This window comes from Solanum lycopersicum, chromosome 12 (assembly GCF_036512215.1).
Source record: "Solanum lycopersicum chromosome 12, SLM_r2.1".
Classification (NCBI taxonomy): Eukaryota; Viridiplantae; Streptophyta; class Magnoliopsida; order Solanales; family Solanaceae; genus Solanum; species Solanum lycopersicum.
In genome coordinates, this window is record NC_090811.1 from 52,280,651 (window position 1) to 52,304,148 (window position 23,498).

Consider the following 23,498-nt stretch of genomic DNA (forward strand, 5'->3'; position numbering starts at 1 on the left):
TGAATTTGAATTTTGGCCAAAAGTAAACTCGATCTATTGTAGTGAATGATGAAGAGTTTTTGTACTATTGTTATATACGTTTGAATGACACATTTGTTTTTTTGGAATTTATTGACATTAAAGATCTTTAAGCAATCACTTTCTAAGTTTTGGTTGTACAAGACATGTTTCTTGAAGTTTATTTGAAATATATAGCTTCGATTTAATTGTTAGTTAATATTATGCTATAGGTCAGTTCTCTCTCTCTTTCTCTCTCTATCTCTCTCTCTCTATCTTTCTATCTATCTATCTATCTATCTATCTATCTATCTATCATACATACATACATACATACATATATATATATATATATATATATATATATATATATATATATATATATACAGATATATATATCAAATGTTAAAGTTACACTTTATAAGTGTTTCTCTAGATGAGATATAAAGTTATACTTTATAAGTGTTGCTCTAGATGAGATATAAAGTTACACTTTCTAATTGTTTCTCTAGATGAGACATAAAGTTACACTTTATAAGTGTTGCTCTAGATGACCTATAAAAGGCAACACTTTGTAGGTGTTGCTCTAGATGAACGATAAAAGGCAACACTTTGTAGGTGTTGCTCTAGATGAACGATAAAAGGCAACACTTTGTAAGTGTGACCAATAACACTGCAAAGGTAACACTTTTTAAGTGTAGTCTAATAAAAATAGGTGTCGTTAATGCATCGCAACAAAGCGTGCACTTATACCTCTTTGGCTATGCTTTATAAGTGTAGCCAAAGATGTTAACATTTAAAAAGTGTTGCCTAATGTCAAAGGTTACGCTTCTTTAGGTCATCCCTTATAAAGTGTTGCTGAAAGTTCAAAAGTGTAGCCTTTTATCAAAGGCCACACTTTTTGCTAATGTAGCTACACTTTAGTGGTGTTGCGGTAGACCTAAAATGGTGTAGTGTTTCACTATGTTGGGTATTTTAGTCTTTCATTTACTTTGGGTTTTTCTACTTTTGTCCAACTCCATCTCTCCTACTTCTTTGCTTAATAGTCAGGTTTTAGGTTAGGATACCTAGCATAGTGGTTCAAGTACACACACACACATATATATCAATTTTTAAAAACTTTATATGTATATATCAAATTTTGATCTCACTAGTCCCGGTCAAAAGCTTAGCCGAGTGGTGAAGGGGGTTCAATTTTCCCAACCAACACAGAATTGAATCCATGTTTCCTCCACACACACTCTTGTCCTCTATATATGTGTAACTTTTGTCATTTTAGTTGGGATTTTTGAAAAAAGGTGATAATAAGGTTTCAAAATAAATGAGCGGTGACATAAGTCTTAGGTATTAGGTGTAGGTGAAAATTATGTGATTAATGATTGTGGAGCTGCCCTCAAGTTTATAAGTTGACAACTTGGTCCACTGAATCAAATGAAGGGTGAAAGGGTAAATTTACAAAACCTAATTCAACCAACTTTTTTGAGAATTAAATGAGGGGTAAAAGGGTAAATTTACTAAACCAGCCCTAATTTAAAATTTTTTTGTAGGAAATGGAAGCCACCATCGAGCCAAAAGGGGAAATAAAAGATCACCCCCGCCTCCAGTTGTCGTATTCGTTCTCTTTTTCTTCTGCTCTCGTCTTTGCTTGCTTGCCTGCCTTTCTTCCCGCTCTCTTCATCTTTTTCTTCTTCTTCTTCTCGTACATTGTAAGTCTTGGCTGCTAGTGCTTCAGCTTTCTTCTTCTTGAATCAGATTTAGCTAATCAATAATCAGTGGACCACATTTTGTTCTGTTTCAATTGGAATTACTTCATAAGTGATTGGGTTACACACCATTGTTTATGGTAAGTAAAATCAATAGTTATTTGAAATCATTCATTATCATCTCATCTGCGTACCTGCAAATTTTTTAATAATTAACATTCGCATATCCAACATATGGCTATATATGTTGCAACAATTGAATATTGTAACATATTATAGTCATACGTAGCAACAAAACTGTTATTTCAATCGCAATAAAATAGTTATATGTTCTTACAAATGACTGTGATGTTTTTACAAATAAATCACATATGGAAACTTGTTTATGTTATATGTAGCAACAAAAGGTTATTTCAATCGCAACATAATAGTTATACGTAGCAATATATGACTTACATTTCGCAACAAAAAATCCATATGTGGCAATATATAACATAAACATGTTATCACAAGTGACTTATTGTCACAATAGAATAGTCATATGTATCAACATATAACTTATATGTTGCCACATATGATTTATTGTCACAACAGAACATTCATGTGTATCCAAATATGACTTACATTTTGCAACAAAAAAACCATATGTGGCAACATATGATATAACATAAACATGTTGTTACATGTGATTTATTGAAACAACAGAACAATCATATGTAACAACATATGACTTACATTAAAAACCATATGTGGAAACATATGATATAATATAAAAATGTTGTCACATGTGATTTATTTGTCACAACTGAACAGTCATATGTAGCAACATATGACTTACATTTTGCAACAAAAAAACCATATGTGGCAACATATACTTATTCTTCATAATTACTAATTGTTTTTAATCAATTTCTTTAGGTAAAATGTCATTATTTGAAGGGATTAATTTTCGTGGTGAATGGATCGAGAAGAAAAATTAATTAATATGGCGTTGGGAGGATAGTAAAAAACAAGGAGTCAGTTTAGTAGGGATGTTTGTCGAAAGAAATATTTTTTTTGATGATTTCGTCAATTTAGTCGTTCAAAAGTCTGGATACAAGTGTAAACCTCAAGATCCGATCATGAGTTACATTCCCCATCAACCTAGTATGTTTGTTTATTTAGGAGAAGCAGAGAAATCACACATATTAAGAGTCGACGTGGAAGAAAATCCTATCGAGGAGGATCATAAAGTAGACGAAGGGCAACAAGATATGTTAAATGAAGAATTTGATCCTAAAGACATGAGTAATACCGATGATGAATTTGGAATAGGTTTAGGTGAAGGTGAAGTTGAAGCTAAAGGGTCGGACCTTGAGAGCACCTTTCCTCCTACACCTATGATTGGCAGCAACAATCCACGTTCTTCTCAGTATTTACGAGTGAATAATGTTCCAGATGATGAACAATTTTTTATAAGGGAATGACATTCAAGAAAAGGCAAGAATTGACAAATTCATTGAAAATTGTTTGCTTAAAAAAGATTTTAGACTAAAAAAAGTGATCAATTCTCGTAATGTGTTTTCCTTTAAATATTCATATCTGGATTGCAATTGGTGGCTGAGGGTTGTGAAATTTACAAGTAGCGACAGTTTTGCCATTAGAATCTATGAAATGTACCATACGTGTGGTTCATAGCATTTTACAAGCCATAATCCCCATGCCGTGACAAAAGTCATAGGTAAGTTCTTTGAAAATAGGTTTCCCAATGGTAAATGCCCATCCACAAGAGACATGTCAAATCAATCCGCACAGAATTGAATTGTAAGGTAACCTATTGGAAGATTTATAAAGGCATGGAGTATGTTAAGTCTAATGTCAGGGGATCACATAACCACGGGTATACAATGCTTAATGCTTACTGTTATATGCTTAAAGTTGCGAATCCAGGAAGCAAGAAGACATTGTCGCTCGATGAAAATGGTAGATTTCAATACTTCTTTGTATCATGTGTTGCTTGGATAATTGGTTTTCAAGAAATGAGAAAAGTAATAGCCGTTGATAGCACATTCTTGAGGAGCAAGTATGGAGGAGTTTTGTTATAGGTGGTGGAACAAGATGCTGAGGATCATATATTTCTAGTGGCTTTCTGTGTCGTGGACAAGGAATGTGATGCCTCATATCAATTTTTTTCAAATTATGAGAAGTTTCGTAGATGATATGATGAGTTGTGCATTATCTCTGATAGGCATCTAAGTATACGAAAAATGGCTACGAGAATCTACCCTGCATCTCATTATAGTTGTTGCATGAGACACCTCGGGGAAAATATTCGAAATAACCTTCACAATTCGAAGGTACTGTCTCTTTTTTATAAAGCAGCAATGGCATACGATAGATGTGAATTCAATGTCCATTTCATTTAAATAAAAGATTTGGTACCAAAGGTGGCTGAAGCTCTTGAACGTATTGGATTCCACACATGGAGTAGGAAATTTTTCCCGGGAAATAGGTACCATCTCATTTGAGTTTATTTTTATTTTATGTATTTTTTTATTTTTATATCTTTGTGTAGATATAACTTTATGATGTCAAAAAACATCGCAGAGTCGGTGAATGCTATTATTGATATTAGAAGAGTTGTCGCTTCATTTGATTAAATAAACAATTTGCATTGTGATTTCACTAGAGGCGTATGAAGCTGGTTCACTCTGCAAATAGATTTATTCCCTCAATTGAAAAAGATATATCGGAGTACGTCAACGCGGGCAACAAGTTGTTGGCTCATCAAATCGCTTACTACAAGTTCAGTGTTTCTAGTCATGGTGATGTTTCTACTGTGGATCTACAAAGAAGAACTTGTACTTGTAGAATTTTTGAATTGGACAAAATACCTTGTCCACATGTCATGGCAACACTTCGACCCAACATGGTACTGATTTTAAAAATCAAATTAACGAGTACTCCTCTCCATGTTATCCGGTGAAAAAATACATAATGGCATATTGTCAAGAAATTCACCCGTGCCACCTGAAGATTCTTGGATTAATCCTTTGGATATCATACATAGAGAAATACCTCCACCATATGTTGATCCAAGTAAACAAGGAAGAAGGAGATATAAGAGAGGCGTGGATTTGTGAATCATTTACAACAAGAAATAATAAGTGTTCCGTATGTAGGGCCTTTGGCCACAAAAAAATTACATGCCCAAATAAAAATTCTCCATAAGAAGTATTGTTGAATTTTAATGAATGTTCTTTCTTTTTTGAGGATGATCTCTATCTTCTTATCTTCTTTAGAATCAACTTATGTGATTTTATTTATATATAATGTCTGATTTATTTAAATATGTGTTGCTAGTTACAATAGAATGTTTTATTTGTTGCAACATATGTCATTTGTGGCAACATATGTCAATTATGTGTTGCTACTTACAACAAACTAATTCATCTGTTGCAACATATGATGATTGTGTTGCCACTTGACACAGAATATTGTATCTGTGACAACATATGTCAATTATATGTTGTCACTTAACAAAAATATTGCATTTGTGGCAACATATGTTACTTATGTGTTAGATCTTACAACATAAAATTGAATATGCCCCAACATATGTCAATTATGTCTTATAAGTACCACAAAAAATGAACATGTACCAACATATTTTTAAAAATACTTACGTGTAATGTGATGATATCACTACTGACATTGAAACAACTTTCATGAAGAAAAAAAAACTTTAATGACACGACTCTTCAAATTTTACCCTTTTTTTAAAAAAAGTACACGCATTTGAAAACTTCTCCTTGTCTATTCTCTTCTATTCTATTCTCTTCTATTCACTTCTCTTCAAACTTTTCAAATTTCACTGAATATTCAATATTAATAAGAAATCTTCAAAAATCACTATGACTAAAAAAACTTCATTGAATCCCTTCCGACGGAAATACTAATTGATACCATTCAAAGGGTTGCTCCTAATCCCTACAAGATTTAATGAGGGCAAAATTTAGGTATGTTGCATTAATCAATTTTCGCTTTTAAATTTCATTTCCTAATCATTTTATTTCATTTTTAAGCTCAAGGTTCCTCAATGAAGTAGCTAATGAACGTTCTGTATATCAGAAAGTAAATTTGCTCAGGTTTCCTTATCGTAGATGGTCGATTTTTCAACAAGACATTTCTTTCTTGGAAATCTATAGAGCATCAGGGAATTCAGAAGTCTTTTACACAAAATTCGTGATAATTTTTAATATTTTTCTACTGTATTCACTTTTTTAAAATATTACATTTTAAATGTGTTATATTTTCTGTAGTATAATTTTTTCAACCGTAGTGATTAAACTTCATTGGAAATGATTAATCAAGTAGCAGACGATGGCCACAGTGGAGCTGAGTATGTGCTTGTCATAATGTCAATCTTCAATGGCAGTTAAACCATGAATGAAGGCTTAATGCTCATTGTCAACATGAAAAAACTGAGTCGGTAATAGTGAAATGATGTCGAATTCAGTTGTGAAACATTTATGTGGAATGTATGTGCCAGTACCTCATTTGTTGGGAAGAAGACCCATTTGTTGCATTTTTCATCAATTTGAGCGAACTAGTCGCAGGAATGATTTTCCTTTGAGAATACACTATAACAAATATGATATTTGTGATTTATGTAGGTGTGATATAGAACTAGATGATCTTGTCAATGTTCTGCCTCATACGAGGAATTAATTAAATTAACATATATGACAAAATATGTAAATAATTTGCAAATTCACGGTGAAAGATGTTGCCCTTGTTAATTTTGCAATGATTTTGAATTTGATCGTTAACTCTGAATAAAGATGTGATCAATTTTGAACAAATTTATTTATGTAAACATATGACAATTATGTTTTACATTATACAAGAGAATATTGCATATGTCACAACATATTTCAATTATGTGTTAGATATTACAACAGAACGTATAAGTACCAACATATGTCAATTATGTGTTGTATATTACAACATAACGTATATGTACCAACATATGTCAATTATCTGTTAGATATTACATAGAATATTGCATATGTTGCAACATATGTCAAACACATTTTCAAAATATAATTACGCATATGTCCCAATATTTTTTACAAAATCATTACTTGTAAGTCTTGTCAACATATAATTAATCAATCAACAATTATTGTCATTGAACTAGGTTTAATGAATAAAAAAATTACGACTTTAATTTTTTACCCTGTTGTGAAAAGTCATCTCTTCTCTTGCAACTTTCCAAATTTCTTGGCATTTTATAAGAACGCAACATAAGGGAGGGAGAAGTCAAAAGTTGTCTTCTCTTCTTCTTCATTTAATTTTCTCAAAAATGATTTCAACTAGAAAAAACTACATTGAATCCATTCCGAGTGAACTAGTAATTCTTATTGTTGAAAGTGTTGCTTCCTATTCCCTACAGATTTAATGAGGGTTAAATTAAGGTATGTCTGTATTAATCAATTTTCGCCTTTTAATTTCATTTTCTAACCATTTTATTTCATTTCTCAATTCCAAGTTCCTCAATGAAGTCGTTAATGAACGTTATGTATATCAGAAGGTAAAATTGGTCAGCTTTCCTCCTGAACCTAGATAGACGATGAATCAACAAGCCATCTCTTTTATGGAAATGTGCATAGTATCGGAGAAAAGGCATGATAATTATAATATTTTTCGTATGTATTCACGTTTTCATCAATGTATTTTATATCTTAAATGTGTTATTTCTTTTGTAGTATGATATTTTTCAACCATAATGATCCAACTACTTTGGAAATTGTTGAAAAAGCAGCACGCGGTCGCCACATTGGTGCATCCTATGTGCTTTGCCTAATTTCAATCTTTGAAGGCGGTGAATCCATGAGAGAAGGCTTGATGTTCATCGCCAACATGAAAAAAACCGAGCTCAAAATAGTGAGAAAATGTCGACACCATTTGCGATACATTTTAAATCAAATGTGGGTGCCAGAATCTAATTTGTTGGGAGAAACACCTATTTGTTGCACTATTCATCAATCCCATCAAATCGCCCGCAGGAATGGTTGGCCCAGGGGAAGCGACCATGAAAACGATATTCGTTGTGAATTGTGCAGTTGTGATTTAGAACTAAATTATCTAGTTAAATTTCTTCCTCATAGATTGTGTGTGATTAAATTAATCTGTGGCAACATATGACATATCATGAAAATGTTGTCTTTTTGCCTTTTGTACGTATTTTCAAATTATGTGGCAACATATGACATATGGTGAAAATGTTGCATCTTTATCTTTTGTACTTATTTTCTAATTATGTGACAACATATGACATGGTAAAAATGTTGTATTTTTGTATTTTGTACTTATTTTTGAATTTTGTGGCAACATATGTACTTATTTTGTACTTACTTTCAAGTTAAATTTGTGGCAACATTAAGTAATTGAAAATTTTGGCATTCTTTAGAACTTTCTCTTCGTATCCATTACATTTGAATTATATTATTATTTATATGAGAAGAACACAACTTAGGTCTTTTCATATAATTATCTACAAAATGGGAAGAAAGGATAAGAAATCTTCAAAAATGACTCTGAGGAAAAAAAATTACATTGAATCCCTTCCGATGGAACTAGTAACTCTTATCGTTAAAAGGGTTCCTTCCTACTCCCTCAAAGATTTACTCAGGGTTAAATTAAGGTATGTATGTATTAAACAATTTTCGTTCTTTAATTCGACTTCGTGATCATTTGATTTGACCTTTTCAGTTCCAGGCTCCTAAATGAAATCGCTAATCAACCTTCTGTATATCGAAAGGTAAATTTGCGTAGCATTCCAATTTTATCTAGACATCTTCATTTTATCGGAGATGCACTTCTTTCATTGAACAATGTAGTCAATCGGGGAATTTAGAAGTCTTATACAGGAAAGGAGTGGTAAATTTAATGCTTTTCATAGGTATTCACATTTTCAGCAATGTATTTTGCATTTTAAATGTCTTATTTCTTCATTAGTATGATTATTTCAAGCATAGAAATTCAAATGAATTGGGAATGCTTAAGCGAGCAGTAGAAAGTGGTCATCTTTGTGCAGGATATGTGCGTGCCATAATTTTAATCTTCAAAGGGGGTAAATCCATAAGAGAAGACACACGTTTCATTGGCAATATAAGTATACCATGGCGCAGAAGATGTCAAGACTATTTCTGATATAATTTACATGGAATGTTCCCATAAAAACCTCAATAGATTGGAGAAAGAGCAATTTGTTGCACTACTCATCTATTCTCTTATGGTCGATATCATTGTGACTTATGTCGTTGTGATTCTGAATTAGATAAAATAGTTAAATCTATGGGGTACTTCCTAAATGAATAGAATTTGGTCCAACTTGATGTTTCATCTTTGCCAACATATGCAAGTTCTGTTGGCAAAATTGCAATAGACCTAACATATTTGGAAACATATACATATCATAAAATGTGTATTTTGGGGTTAATTTTATTAAATGGTCAATCATAATTTGTTAACTAGAATATCATCCCACTAGTTCATCATACAACGACCAAGTAAATCCATATGATAGTTATATAACACCCTTGTAAATCGTTGTTTTAAGGGTTATACCTTATATTTATTGCTTAATTATGGTCTAAAGTAATAAAATTCTGTCCAACCTTTCATTTTTCCATTTCTAAATCGATCAATTCGTCGATTAGTCCCTCCTTGATGTTTCATCAGTTCCAACATATGCAGATTATGTTGGAAAATTGCAACATATCTGACATATGTGACAACATATACATATCATAAAATGTGTCTTTTGGGGTTTAATTCAATTAAATGGTCACCATATTCAATATCTAACACTAATATATAGTCCTACGACATGCCTAAGTAACAAATTATGGTCCAATACAACAACCTTAATTCGATCCTATCAGTTATATTTAGAAAGACTATCATCTCACTAGTTCATCATATAATGACCAAGTAAATCCATATGATAGTTATATAGCACCCTTGTAAATCGTTTCTCCAAGTGTTATACATTATTTTTATTGATTAATTATGGTCTTAAGTAATAAAATTTGGTCCAACTTTTCATATTTTCATTCCTAAATCGATCAATTCATCGATTAGTCCCTCCTTGATGTTAAATCTGTGCCAACATATGCAGATTCTATTGGCAAAATTGCAACAAACCTGACTTATGTGGCAAAAACTTTTAAAACGTGTAAGTACTTTATAAAATTGTCCCAATCATACGCAAGCCCATTTTGTAAAACAAAAACTAAAATTGGCCCAATAGACCAATATATATATATATATATATATATATATATATATATATATATATATATATATATATATATATATATAGGTTTTCATTTTCATTTCAAGAATAGTATTTTCAATTTCTTCATCCTTGCCACATCAGTCTTGGCACTTTTTTTCTCTCTATCTATCTGATACAACCTCTCACTTCGCATGGATCTCGGATCTCTCGGGATGTAATGATATTATTTCATTTTTATCATTCTTTTATCTGTCAATCTTTTTTAATCTTTTTTTAACACACAACTAATTTGATTGGCCTTTGGTTAAATTAAATTTCAGGATTTTCCCATATCTGGTTGTGTAACAATGTGATTCTTTGAAATATAGATCTAATGAATGAGTTTTGTTTGTATTTGTTACTTTTGATATGATGTCAAATGCAATAATAAATCAAATTTGTAGTGATGAAAATGATACCATGTTGAGTGCGAAAATCTATTGCAAACATGAAACTTACTTTTAATGCAAACTTCATGGTCGAAGGACAATATAGGTCGAAGATTTTGGTCTTGTCCACGCTATCGTATATGTTCATTTTTACATATTATTCTTTTGGATACTTCAGATCTCTTTATTTTATTTTTTTTATAATTTAAATTTCTTTCTTTGTGGTGTGTATTTTAGGAGAATACATGCAACTTCTTTAGATGGAGGGTTCATGAAGATGTTGATATACGATCCAAGTTCGTTATTCTCAGATTGGCGAACAAAATTAGGGGGTTGAAAACTGATGATGAAAGTCATATTAAAAGAAGTATCGAATGGGGGATGAAGGAGAAGAAGAAGACCAAATGTTGTAGCATGTGAAAACTAATCTTTGTGTTATTTCTCTTGTATTATTAAGCATTACCAAGAAGAATACTATAGAGGATAGACAATTCTTATATAGTTGTGTACAACCATTAAAATCATCTAAAAATAATTCATTATTCCACTCTACATCAAAAATTTAGGTAGCAACTTGAAGACCGATTGTATGTATGTCAAAAATTTGGTATGTTCCATACCCTTCAGCAGACATTTATAAGCATTCATGTGACCATCGTGCAAAATTATCTCGAGAGTCACAAAATGGATATTGTTCATGTTCATGACTGTCAAAATTCTTTTTGCACCAATCCAATTCATGCCTCCAGGATATGGCCTAGTGCCCCTGACGTAGTCAATCATATCTTCATCCCATTCAAACTCATCTACTAATTGTTTAATGTTTCTACCACCAACGGTTGTTGCATCATCGCTCAGTTCTTTATATCTTTTTAGGAAGTTGGTATAGAAGTTAAGATCTAGAATTCTATTTGTGGGATCATAGTCTTCCGAGTATGTCTCATGCCTCTGATGCATGAGGTTAAGAATTTCATCAATATGCTGAAAAAAATAATATTAAAGAGTAAAGAAGAGTAGTCATTGAAAAGATAAAACAGACATGCATTATAATTTGAAGAATTACCCAGTTATCCCATCAAACTTTCATACTTGTCGTGTTCCTGAAATCTTGTCCTGTAAAAGTATACATGTCGTATTCTATTCGAATATTCTTTGCACCCGTCAGACTCAACACTTAAGTTCTTTCAGCTACACTCGCACGTTTATAAATATTCAACTTTTTGTACTTCTTCACTTCCTCTATTACGGCCCTTGGCAATTCTTCAAACATCTTCTTTTTCAGATTTTGTATTGCCTTGGCAAATGATTCTTTCCTCCTCTTAGCGTATGGAGTATATGGATGTCGAACATTCTTTGATAGAATGACCTTGACCCCCTCTTGTTTTTAAATTCATTGACAACTTGATTCAATGTTTAAAGATACATTATAGAATCTTAATTTTTGTTTCTTGCACTTCTCATAGAGAAAGCCACAACATCTTCTACAAGAGGTAGCCCATTGGTCTTGTCTAGCACCAGCACCAACACCAGCACCACACCAACGCCAATACAATAAAAACAACTAATTCATTAATAACTCTGTCTCTTTTGATGGTTGTTACTCCAGCCAATTCCATTATAACTCTATCCACAACAGGATCACATAAGGTTTAACCAACCATAGAGTAATTAGACATGGCATTTGCAATTCATTTTCTGTTAGGAAAAGTCATGGATGCACAACCTAAAATTATAAAAATGAGTCATCTGTAAGTATATTTGGGTCATATGTTGCTACAGATATGTCATATGTTGCTACAGATGGGTGATATGTTGTCACATATGTGTGATATGTTGCTATAGATGTGTGATGGTTTGACACATATGGGCATCTGTAGCAACATTTGTGTAACATATTGCCATAGACGGGTCATATGCCGCTACAGATGGGTGATATGTTGCAACATATGTGTCATGTTTCTACAAATGTGTGATAGGTTGACACAAATAGGCATCTGTAGGAACATTTCTATCACATGTTGCAACAAATTGATCATCTATAGCAACATAAGAGTCATCTGTTACAACGTAAGAGTGTAATATACTAATAACGTATTGCATCAAGAGAAGGGTTAAAGATATCTAGAATATGCCCATTTGGTAGATTTTATTTTTAATGTCTCAACCATCTCAATATCCTTGGAGATGAGATCTTTTCTTCTGCAATTAATTGATGGATCAAATGAGGAATGACTTCAAATGCCCAAGCCTATAAAAAAGGAAAACATGTCACAAATTTAATGTTGAATTATTCAATATAATATAAAAATATTAAGAACATTTAGCTTTAGCATGAAAGCCCATGAAAAAACAAACAAGTTACTGGTCTTTGCTCCTACAGGTTTAAAAGGTATTTGAGAGTTAATTCAAAGCATTCATGACCCAAGGGTAGTTATTGAAATCCTCAATATCCTGACGGAAATTCACCCATTTAAATTGTATGTTGTTGTTGAAATCTTTCGGCAAAAGTATATTATGTGTAAACCAAAGTAAGCACAACGACTCCTTATGCTTCCTTGGTGTATCCCCGTGTTCTAACAAATATATTAAGTCAGAATTTTTGAAGCTTTTGCCAACAAGGGATATCAAGTCCTGCTCCTCAGTTGATAGTGATTGTTGTCCCGCTTCTTTTTTTACTCCTCTCTTTCTTCTTCGTGATTTTTTTTTGACAATGTATTCAGGGACGGGCTCAAGAAGAGGATGACATTTAAACCCTATAACTATGACAAACTCTCTTATGTCAAAGAAGATTGGTATGCCACAATAATTAATTACATTCTCATCCTTCTTTTCAGAATTTTATAAACCATGGTCATTTAAAAATTTGGAGTTGTATCATTGGATAAATCAAGAAAATAATCGAAACAACTAGACTTAAAAAAATCTTCTAAATGACTTCTCTTGAGGATAGCCTTGAAATTGTTGAAAGGCTTTCCCAATACTGACACAATAATGTTATAACCATTAGCATTAGGTTGTAGATGCACAGGAAAAGTTTTGCATTTATAATTTTAATCTCATCATCACCAGAAGCATCGCAAACTTCATGAAGTTCTTGTTCTTCCTCATCAACTTCATTTATTTTTTCTTCTTATTGCTTAACCAACTCTTTATTTTGTCCTTCTTCTTCGTCAACTACTTCTATATTTTTTTCCTTCTTCTTCCTCAACTACTACTGCTCTTTCTCCATCATCATTAACCTCATTTTTTTTTTTTCTATTTCTTCATATTCTTTTTAAGAAAATTATAGTTCTACTTGATAAGAAGAAACTACTTCAGATGCAAGTTCTTCTAAAAGAGTGGTATTTTCATTCCTCTTTCTAGGAATTTTAGGCCTAGCCTTCTTCTGAATCTTTGTTGTGTCAGATGTATCAATTTTTCTTTTGACAGGAGTCATTATATTTGTACCCCTTGTATCAGCAACCACAAAAAAAAATATTTGAATGTCATACATGAGCTTCAATAGAACTCTTTAAAATACACAACACAGTACACAACAATAGAAACAACATATACGATGCAATGTCATACATGAACCAACAAAAAAAACCTCCCTAAACCCTATCCAACGAACAACAATGAAGTCTTTTGAAATTAGAAAATATTTCAAAAAAGAATAACTACACAACCAAAAGAGTGATAAAACCACTAAAAACACGGCAAACAAGTAAGCATGCATTTCAAACCCTAATAAAATATTACCTGAGAAGATATCAACGATAAACTAGAAATGATGAAGACAACGATGCCTTGCTGTAGAAGAGGATCGCACCAGATTATCACTGATGTTCTAGAGAATATTGCAAGAACAATAATCTGTGAAGAAAGGAATAATGAAACGAGATGAAGAGAAAAAAGGAAACAGGAGAAAAGAAAACTAATATTAGTAAAAAAATTGAAATAGGAAACGACTTTTATAGAAGAGAGGAGAAAGAGAGTGGAGAGAGGGAAAATGAAGGGACAATTGTATCAAAGTTTTTTTTGTTTTTTTTTTTACTTTTGACAATTCAAAGTGTGACATATGTTGCCACATATATATGTTTTGTTGGGTCACATACCACCTTTCTGTGTGACATATGTTATATAGTATAAAGGTGTCACATATATCCTTTATGTGACATATCTTACCACATATCTCCTTTATATGAAATATGTTACCACATGTATCCTTTTTGTTGGTACACATGCAGATAATTATGTGGCGTTCTTTTAAAACAAAAGTTATATATGTTGCCATAGAAATCACATTTTTTCCTTTCCATCATAATTGACATTTGTTCAAACAAAATCAAAATAATCATAAAAATTATTTATATTAATATTATCAAATAAAATTAACACTTCACCAATTATTTTATACAACTTATCAACAAAAAGGTAATTCACAATGATATACATAACCACCTATCTAATCAATGGTGTTAACCACAACATTTTCATTGATCTTTACTTTTGTAGGTCTAGGCCTCTATGGGTCTTCATTGTTACTAACATAGTCATTTTGAGCCTTTAAATCTCATAATTCCCTAGGAGTGAAACATATCTCATGTGAAGGGTTTCAGCACTAAGTCCACAAGATGATACTTTTAACCATCACTCAAAAACTCAGCATACACAGCGGAAAAAAGTCCACAATTTCTACATTGTATATCATTAATTAGAAAATATAATTACATCACATTTCAATATTCATAAGACAAAAAAATAATGTTTTACTTACAAACTACTGCTTTCTTGTTGGGCAATACCATTAACATTTCTGACTTCGAATGGGTGAGATTTGTTATTTCCTTGGTAACATTCAAGAACTGACAGTTGGTTCGCTTTTTTTGCTAAAAAAAATTTACTTAACTCAAGGTACTTTGGCAACATTGTAGACAACTTTTGAATCTCGAAGGACAATTTTCTGTTAGACCTAGATGAAGACATCAAATCATATACTTTTATGCACCGTTCCTTCAATGCAACTACTGCCAAGACTCAATGGAAGTCCTCATTACTATTTATAGGGACATAAACATCATAAGTCAATTGTCAAGGCAGTCAACAAGCTATACCAAACTCTTTCATAGTGCCAACGATTTTATCCTCATATTCAGGAACAACACTAGCATTGTCAATGTGTATTTTGAAAAAAAAAATAACTAGTAGTGGTATATCGATAATTATAATGACTCTGTTGCTTCGACTTTTAACTCAAATAGTAAAAAATGACATGCCCATATTGCACAGATGCATCAAAGAAGTGTATCTCTGTATTAATTTATATATATATTCATATATTAATCAAAACATAAAAGTGGACATGTTTTTACCTCATCAGGCCAGCACTTATTGGGTTGAGACATTACGTAGAACCAGTCCTTATTCCTTGAAAATGCAACTACAAAATCATATTCGGGTAACTGAATAAGTATTGATCATCCTTTTCTCTTCTGCAATTGTGTGATTATTATAAATAATTATATACTGGACAGCAAGAAGAAATACTAATAATAGTTGAACGATTTTACTTTGTTGCATGATGCTTGTAAAGACCCTCATTTATCCATTTTGAGAAGGATGACATTAGTTCAGTTGGACCCTCGCCGTCAATGGTAAAACCTTCAAATGGATATTGTCTTCACATCACAAATGACGACTTCAACTTTCTTCTCTTTCTATTTTGTTTTATCTTTTTCTTTCTACTTGTCCTTCTTATTCTACTTCTCCTTCTTCTCCTTCTCCTTCTCCTTCTCCTTCTCCTTCTTCTTATCCTTCTTCTTCTCCTCCTTCTCTTTATGCTTCTCCTTCTTCTTATCCTTCTCCTCCTTCTTATCCTTCTCCTTCTCTTTCTTTTCCTTCTTCTCCTTCTCCTCCTTTGACTTCTTCTCTTTCTCTTTCTCCTTTTCCTTCTTATCCTTCTCCTCCTTTGCCTTCTTCTCTTTCTCTTTCTTCTCACTAATTATTGAAAGTGTTTGAGAAATAGATTTTTTCAACCTCCTACACTTTAAAGGCTGTGAAATTTTAGTCGATCTTTGGACATCAATATTATGAGACATTTTCTTAAAAATATCAGTGAGTTTTTTAACACGATTAATAAAATATTCATGTTGTTGCTCACATTCTTCGCATAAGAAAAAAGAGCATTTGACGTTAGAAGAGGAAGCAAGACTAATAAAAGATTGAGTTGTTGTCATGGATGAAGCTTGTTGTATCATTGCATCTACAAGGTAAATAAAAAAAGTTGAGAGTTTACAATTCATTATAAAATAATATAAACATTATGTTGCCATAGATGGATAGTTTGTTTCCATAAATTAACATTATGTTGCTACATATGTATCTACTGTTGCCACATATAAATCTTATGTTGCCACAGATGAATCATATATTGGCACAAATGTATCTATTTTTGCCACAAATAATTTTTTTGTTGACATAGATGACCATTTTGTTGCCCTAATGCATAAGTGAGATGTTACAACATATGATGAATGTTGGACTATGCATCAACATATCATTAAGATGTGGCAACATATCATGATACATCTTTCAACAAATAAAATATATGTTGGACAATTGAACAAGACTATAATTCTAAAAGTATATCAACAAAATGGCAACAAAAAGAACAACAAAAAAGACTTTTCACTTAATTTTACTAATACATATACATTTTCTCAAAATTAGGGGTTTTTTGTGTTCGTTGATTATCTTTCAAAAAAATAAATAATAGGCACCATTACTTCATTATTCAATTTTTACATTTACAGAACGTCTTATTGTTCATTAATCCAAGAAAAAAATTAAAAATAACTCACCCATTTTAAGTTGATTACGATTTCAGTTCAGAAAGAAGAGAGAGTCACGATTGGTTTATTGTTTATTAATCCAAGAAAAAATTCAAAAATAACTTACCCATTTTAACTCGATTACGATTTCAGTTCAGAAAGAAGAGAGAGTCATGACTGGAGATAATTAGGAAAATGACGGAGATAGTCGGAGAGAAAGAGGAAGAAAATAGAAATAGTCTAGTCGGACTTTCGGATTAAAAAATGAAAAAGTAGAAAAACGAAAGAGAGAATGTTGGGAGAAGAAGAGAGAAGAGAAGGAGAACAGAATTTTTTATTTTTTTAAATGATTTGGATTGAAATATAGAATTTTTATATTTTATAAAAGATTAAGAAAGTTTCTGTAACGACCTGTTTAGTCGTTTCGAGCATTAGAATCACTATGATAAAAAAAACTGACTGTGTCGACGGAGCACACGACGGACCGTCATGGTCACGACGGATCGTCGAGGGTCTTCGTGCCAAAACACTTAAACTCTGAAATTTGGGTACGGGGAATCAACTCTCTGAACTTCGCGACGGAAGAGCAGCACGGACCATCATAGGCACGACGGACCGTCACAGAGCTCTTTAATGAATTCGACTCTTTGAACTCTGTGGCGACCCTGCAGGACGGACCGTCGCAAGCACGACGGGCCGTCACGAGCTGCGTAACCTTGACTGGGTTGGATTTCTGCTAAAGTTTTTAAGGGGCGTTTTGGACTATTTATGACAAATAGTATGAAATTAGTGGGTAAGTTTAATAACTTATTTACTTGGGGGTTAAAGGAGATAACCTTGAAATAAATAGTGGGTTACTTTTATCATCTTTTATAATTAATTATATGATAATTAGGGTAAAAGAAAAAGAGTTTGAGTAAGGAAAAATAGAAAGAACAGAGAGAAGAGGGGAGAACGAACGAGAGAGGGAGAAGTGAAGAGGAAACCAAAGGCTTTGAGAAGTAGCTTGCTTGATCACGATTCTTCGGTAGAGGTAGGTTATGGTTTATGCTATTTTATAGTAAACTCTAAATAGCGATTGATATGTATTGGTGGTATTGTAAAGTCTTCTATATGCTTAATTGTGTTGTTGCATGTTGTAATTATGTAAAAGGTGATGGATTATAATGATGATACTGTGGAATCTTAAAAACCTTAAATCCACTCTATTAATGATGATGCCTTGATATAAAAGAAGGCTTGATGAACTAAAAGAATGAGGTTAATGGATCGGGTGTCACGAACCGACACATAGTATTAGGGGATCGGGTGTCACGAACTGACACATAGTATTAGGGGATCGGGTGTCACGAACTGACACGTAGTATTAAGGGATTGGGTGTCACGAACCGACACGTAGTATTAGGGGATCGGGTGTCACGAACCGACACATAGTATTAGGGGATCGAGTGTCACGAATCGACACGTAGTATTAGAGGATCGGGTGTCACGAACCGACACGTAGTATTAGGGGATCGGAGTGTCACATCCCAACACAAGAGGAATAAAGAGAATGAATCTTGAATTATAGTAATATACTCAACTTAAAGAACCTATTTTTCCCAAATGAGTATGGTGTGGAGGCTTGAGTCCTCATGGGTGTGTTTAGTGTTGTTGTCAATGATTATCGTACTTGTTGTTGTCACCAGTTAAGTGTTGTAGTTGATTTTATACTATTGTTTAATATATATTGATTTCTATTTTGAGTTGGCCGATGATATCTACTCAGTACTTGTGCCTTGTACTGACCCCTACTTGTAATTCTCTTCTTTGTTATTTGTGGAGTGCAGCAAACGTACCATCGACTTCAACTCGTCCGCAACTCTAGCCAGTCTACAGCACACCAGATTTCAGGGTGAGCTATTACTCCTAGCTCGTGCTGGATTCTCTCCTTCACGTCGTGATGTCTTGAAGTTCGGACATGGACATTCTTTTACTTATTTTAGTTCTTGAATATTCTTAGACTTAGAAATTTGAGGATAGATGTTCTTGGTGTGATGACTTCAGATTTTGGGAATGATAAGTATTGAGTTATAGAAGTTATTTAATCGATTTTCGTTAATGAGTTTTAAGTCTTTCGCATTATATTCTGTTTATTATGGTTGAAATGTTGGGGTTCAGATTTGTTGGTTCGCTCACATAGTCGGATAAGTGTGGGTGTCACTCGCGGCTCGTTTTGGGTCATGACAGTTTTTTAAATGTTAATTTGATCTGAATTTACTTAATTACATTTTAAAGAATATTTGACCATCTCTTTATCAAATGGACACCAAAAACAAAACCAAGACTTATTTGACACCTTTCATTTAATTTTCTCCCTTTAGTTACTTGGAAACTATAAAAAGTACAACAACTTTTTACTTTTACATTTAAAAGTCCAATAGTTAACAACTTTCATTCTTTTTGTTTTTGGTTTTCGTTTTTTAAAAAAAGAACTCAACTAAAAAGTATGAATTCCTATTATTCTCAATTCTGAAAAAGCTTTGTCTTTTTCTTTGTTGAACACTTCTTGAGTCTCTCTTAATTTTCATCCCCAAAAATTTGAGCATATTTTTTTGTTGAAGAAAAATGACTATCCTTCTCTCAATTCTCGCATCAATAGTCAATATCCATCAAGTTTGTTTTACGCTCTTGATTCTAGTATTTTCTATATACATATATGATTATTGGGGTTATGTTTTATTTCTCTAACTAAAAAGATCCTTATCATTCTTAGATCAATGAAAAATTACAAATAATATTAGGTATATTTCTATGTATTCAAATTTGAAAATTATGGTTATAATTATATTGTTTAATAGTTTGTTTTTATTTGTTAAATGATGAATGAGGAGAAATCATTCATAATATTTTTTTATCTTCTTAGTTTATATTGAGACCTGATTTTTCGTTCACCTTGTTACTTAGTGTCTCATTAATTCATAAGTCACTGTAATCTTTTTCAAATATGTTGACACTGTTTATATAGTCAGATATGTATCTGGTTTGTGCTCTTAGCCTCAAAAAAGTGCATTGTCTAAATTGTAGTTTTTTGTTTCAATGATATAACTTGAGTAGAATGCTTTGACATAGTAATGTCAAGTTAAACAGATGCTATGACAATTTATTTTAGTTAAGCAATGCAAATTGCAAGATAATTTAATTGAAATTTCATTTATTTAACAATGCTTTGTTAGTTACTTTCTTATTAAAATTTTAATTTGGTAATACAAGTTGAATATCAAATGAATAGATTTTTCTCTCCTATATCCTTCAAATTGCCACAATCAAGTTCATCCGTTCAAAATGCTCCTCGAGTGGAAGAAAACTTGAACCAATTAGAAGAAACTCATCATTCCTCTAAAAGATCGAAACAAGTAGTAGATTTGAAACCTTTACCGACATATCCAAAAAAAAAAAGTACCCATTCAACACTATCATCTGAATGGACATGATGAAATTAGACGATCACATATCCAAATATGTCCTCATCAACCTCGAATTCACGAGTTTCCTCAAACTGATATTATGGGTTAAAACGTCGTTTTAATCGCAAATGATTTTAAAATATCATGATTGGTTGGAGTATAGTGTGACTGGCGATGCAACTTATTGTTTGTGTTATTTATTTCAAGATGAAAGCATTCTTCAAGGTGGATGTGAAACATTTCCAAGTATAAGGTCAAGAGTTGACACAAAAAAAATAGATATGCATATTGGTAAGTCAAACAATGCCTAAAATCAAGCAAAGAAGAAGTGTATTTGTTTTTTTAGTAAATAAATTAAGAAAATAATAGAGAAAGATTGAAGAGAAAAAATAGTGCAAAATTTTCAAAGGAAATTATTTTTTTAATAATGCAGAGACATACATTTATAGATATAAATCCTAACTAAAAATAGAAAAATATCTTGTAAAATTTAAATAACAAATAAAAGAACGAACTCCTAAATTCAAGTCACATAGGAGTCTAATAAAATAATTAAAAAAGCCTTTAAAATAACTAACGTTTTATTTTGTGCAATATCCTGAGACATATTCTCAACACTCCTGTTTGGATCAGGAATTGTAGATTGTAGTCTCATATGAAATTGACCTTGTGAACAAATTTGTCAATTCATCTTTTGCTTTGCAAGACTTGTGTGAATTTTTGTTGTATTGAAATAAGAAGCTCTTACCTTTCATCTTTGTAAAATCTCTTGCTTAGTAGGATAAAATATTCAATAATATTTGTCTCCAAATAGTAATTTAAATCCTTTTTCTATTAACTGACCAATACTAAACAAACTATTTTCAATATCATGCACATAAAGAACATCTGAAATTATTTTTGTATTTGAATTTGTTTTAATAGCAACATACCTTTTTTATTTTGTGTGAATACAATCACCATTCCCAATTTTGACTTTCTTACTTTTCATAGGAATGAACTCTTTAAAAAGATTTCTTTCATATTTCATGTGGTTTATACCACTATCAATTATTCAAAAATCAGATTTTTTGGTTGAAAACAAGTTGCCACAAATAAGTGGCATTCTTCTTCTCAGTAATGACTTTGGCAACTGTTTCATCCTTTTAAAATTTGTTTTTGCTAATCAAAGCTTCATGACCAAGTTGTGTACAGATCTTACATTGTGCATATGGTCTCTTTCAATATCTATATGGATGATGTCCATTTTCGCCACAATGCTGACAAGGTGGGTAATTCTTCAAGAATTATCCTTGCTTTGAGATTGTGGCTGGATATCAATGCTCCTTCAACCATGTCATCTTGCCTCATAAGCCTCCTTTGTTCCCCTGTCTGCAAAGAATTTAACAATTTTGCCAAGGTAATTTTGAACAAATCTTGTGTGTTTTTCAAGATTGTGATACATGTTTCATATCTTTCTGGCACTGGAACAAGAACTTCTTCAGCAATTGTTGTATGTTTAAATTCAGTGCCTAGTAATCTTACCTTGTTGACAATACCAAGCAATGTGCCACAGTATTCCACAACTATTTCTGATTCTTTTATTCTCTGCAATTTGAATTTCCTCATTAAATTTAATACATTCATTCCTCGTATTTTTTCATCTACAATATATTCTTTCTTTAGATAATTTCAAATTTCTTTTGGTGATGTGAGAGTCATGATTTTCATGAAAATAGTTGTCGAAATAGTAAAAGACAAAGTTGGTTTTGTCTTGGACATAATGATTTTCTTTTTCTTGTGACTCTTGATTTGGGTCACGGTTGAATTATTTGATAGAGGTTTAATTTCATAATCTTCTTCCACGACTTTTCAAAAATTAAGAGCCTCCAAGTAAGTTTTGATTCTCACAGCCCATAGTTGATAATTTTCACCATAAAAAATAGGAGTCATTCGTGAAAAACTATATTCGAAATCTATTATTCTACTCACAGGTCCCTCAAGAAGGAGACTCTGATACCAATTGTTAATTTTTTAAAATAAATTAAGAAAATAAAAAAGAAAGATTTAAGAGAAATTACTGTAGAATTTTCAAAGAAATTTATCTATAATTCAGAGATATAATTCCTAACAAAAAATAGAAAATATGTCATTAAAATTCAAATAACAAATAAAAGAACTAATTTATGAACTCAGGTCACATAAAACTCTAATAAAATAATTTTAAAACCTTAAAAATAACTAACTTTTTTTTCTGCAATATCATGTGACATATTCTCAACAAGTGTGAAGATCTAATGCGACAAGAACAATCAATTCAAGTCACATTTGTTAAGTTATCCAATCAACCAAGCTTGACCACAAAAATCGTTTAAAGGGTTCAAGTAAAGTGGTGAGACTTCTCTTGATCAAGGATTGACATTTTGTGGACATCATGAAGATGATCCATCTGCTAAACAAAGGCAATTTTCTTGAAATTTTTTCATGGTGTACGAAGTGGTATGATAAAATTGGTGATATAGTATTGAAAAAGGCTCCAAAAATGACCACTTGACTTTTCATAAAATTCAAAAAGATAGTATCACTGCATGTAAGCTTGAAAAATTAAAGTTGGTATGTAGGATATAGAAGGTGACTACTTTCCTTATTAAGAACTTGTTTCTAGGTATGTGCATTGCACATGTGTCCTGTGTTAATTAGTACAAAAAGAATTAAATGATATAGATGCTCTACTAGAACTAGCAAGTAGTATTGAGTAACTAAATTTTGAAAGAGAAGTATAATTGTTTGTAGTTATATACAATCAATTGAATTGGTCTATATATGTAATATTTTTCTTATATAGT

At 31.9% G+C, this 23,498-nt stretch overlaps 1 long non-coding RNA gene across 1 annotated transcript; it reads left to right on the plus strand.

Moving 5' to 3' along the window:
• Positions 1-10,260: 10,260 nt before the first annotated feature.
• Positions 10,261-11,113, plus strand: LOC109119139 (uncharacterized). Its single transcript, XR_002026355.1, has 2 exons — positions 10,261-10,551; positions 10,653-11,113. It is a non-coding gene; the product is annotated as an uncharacterized lncRNA (long non-coding RNA).
• The last annotated feature ends 12,385 nt before the right edge of the window (positions 11,114-23,498 follow it).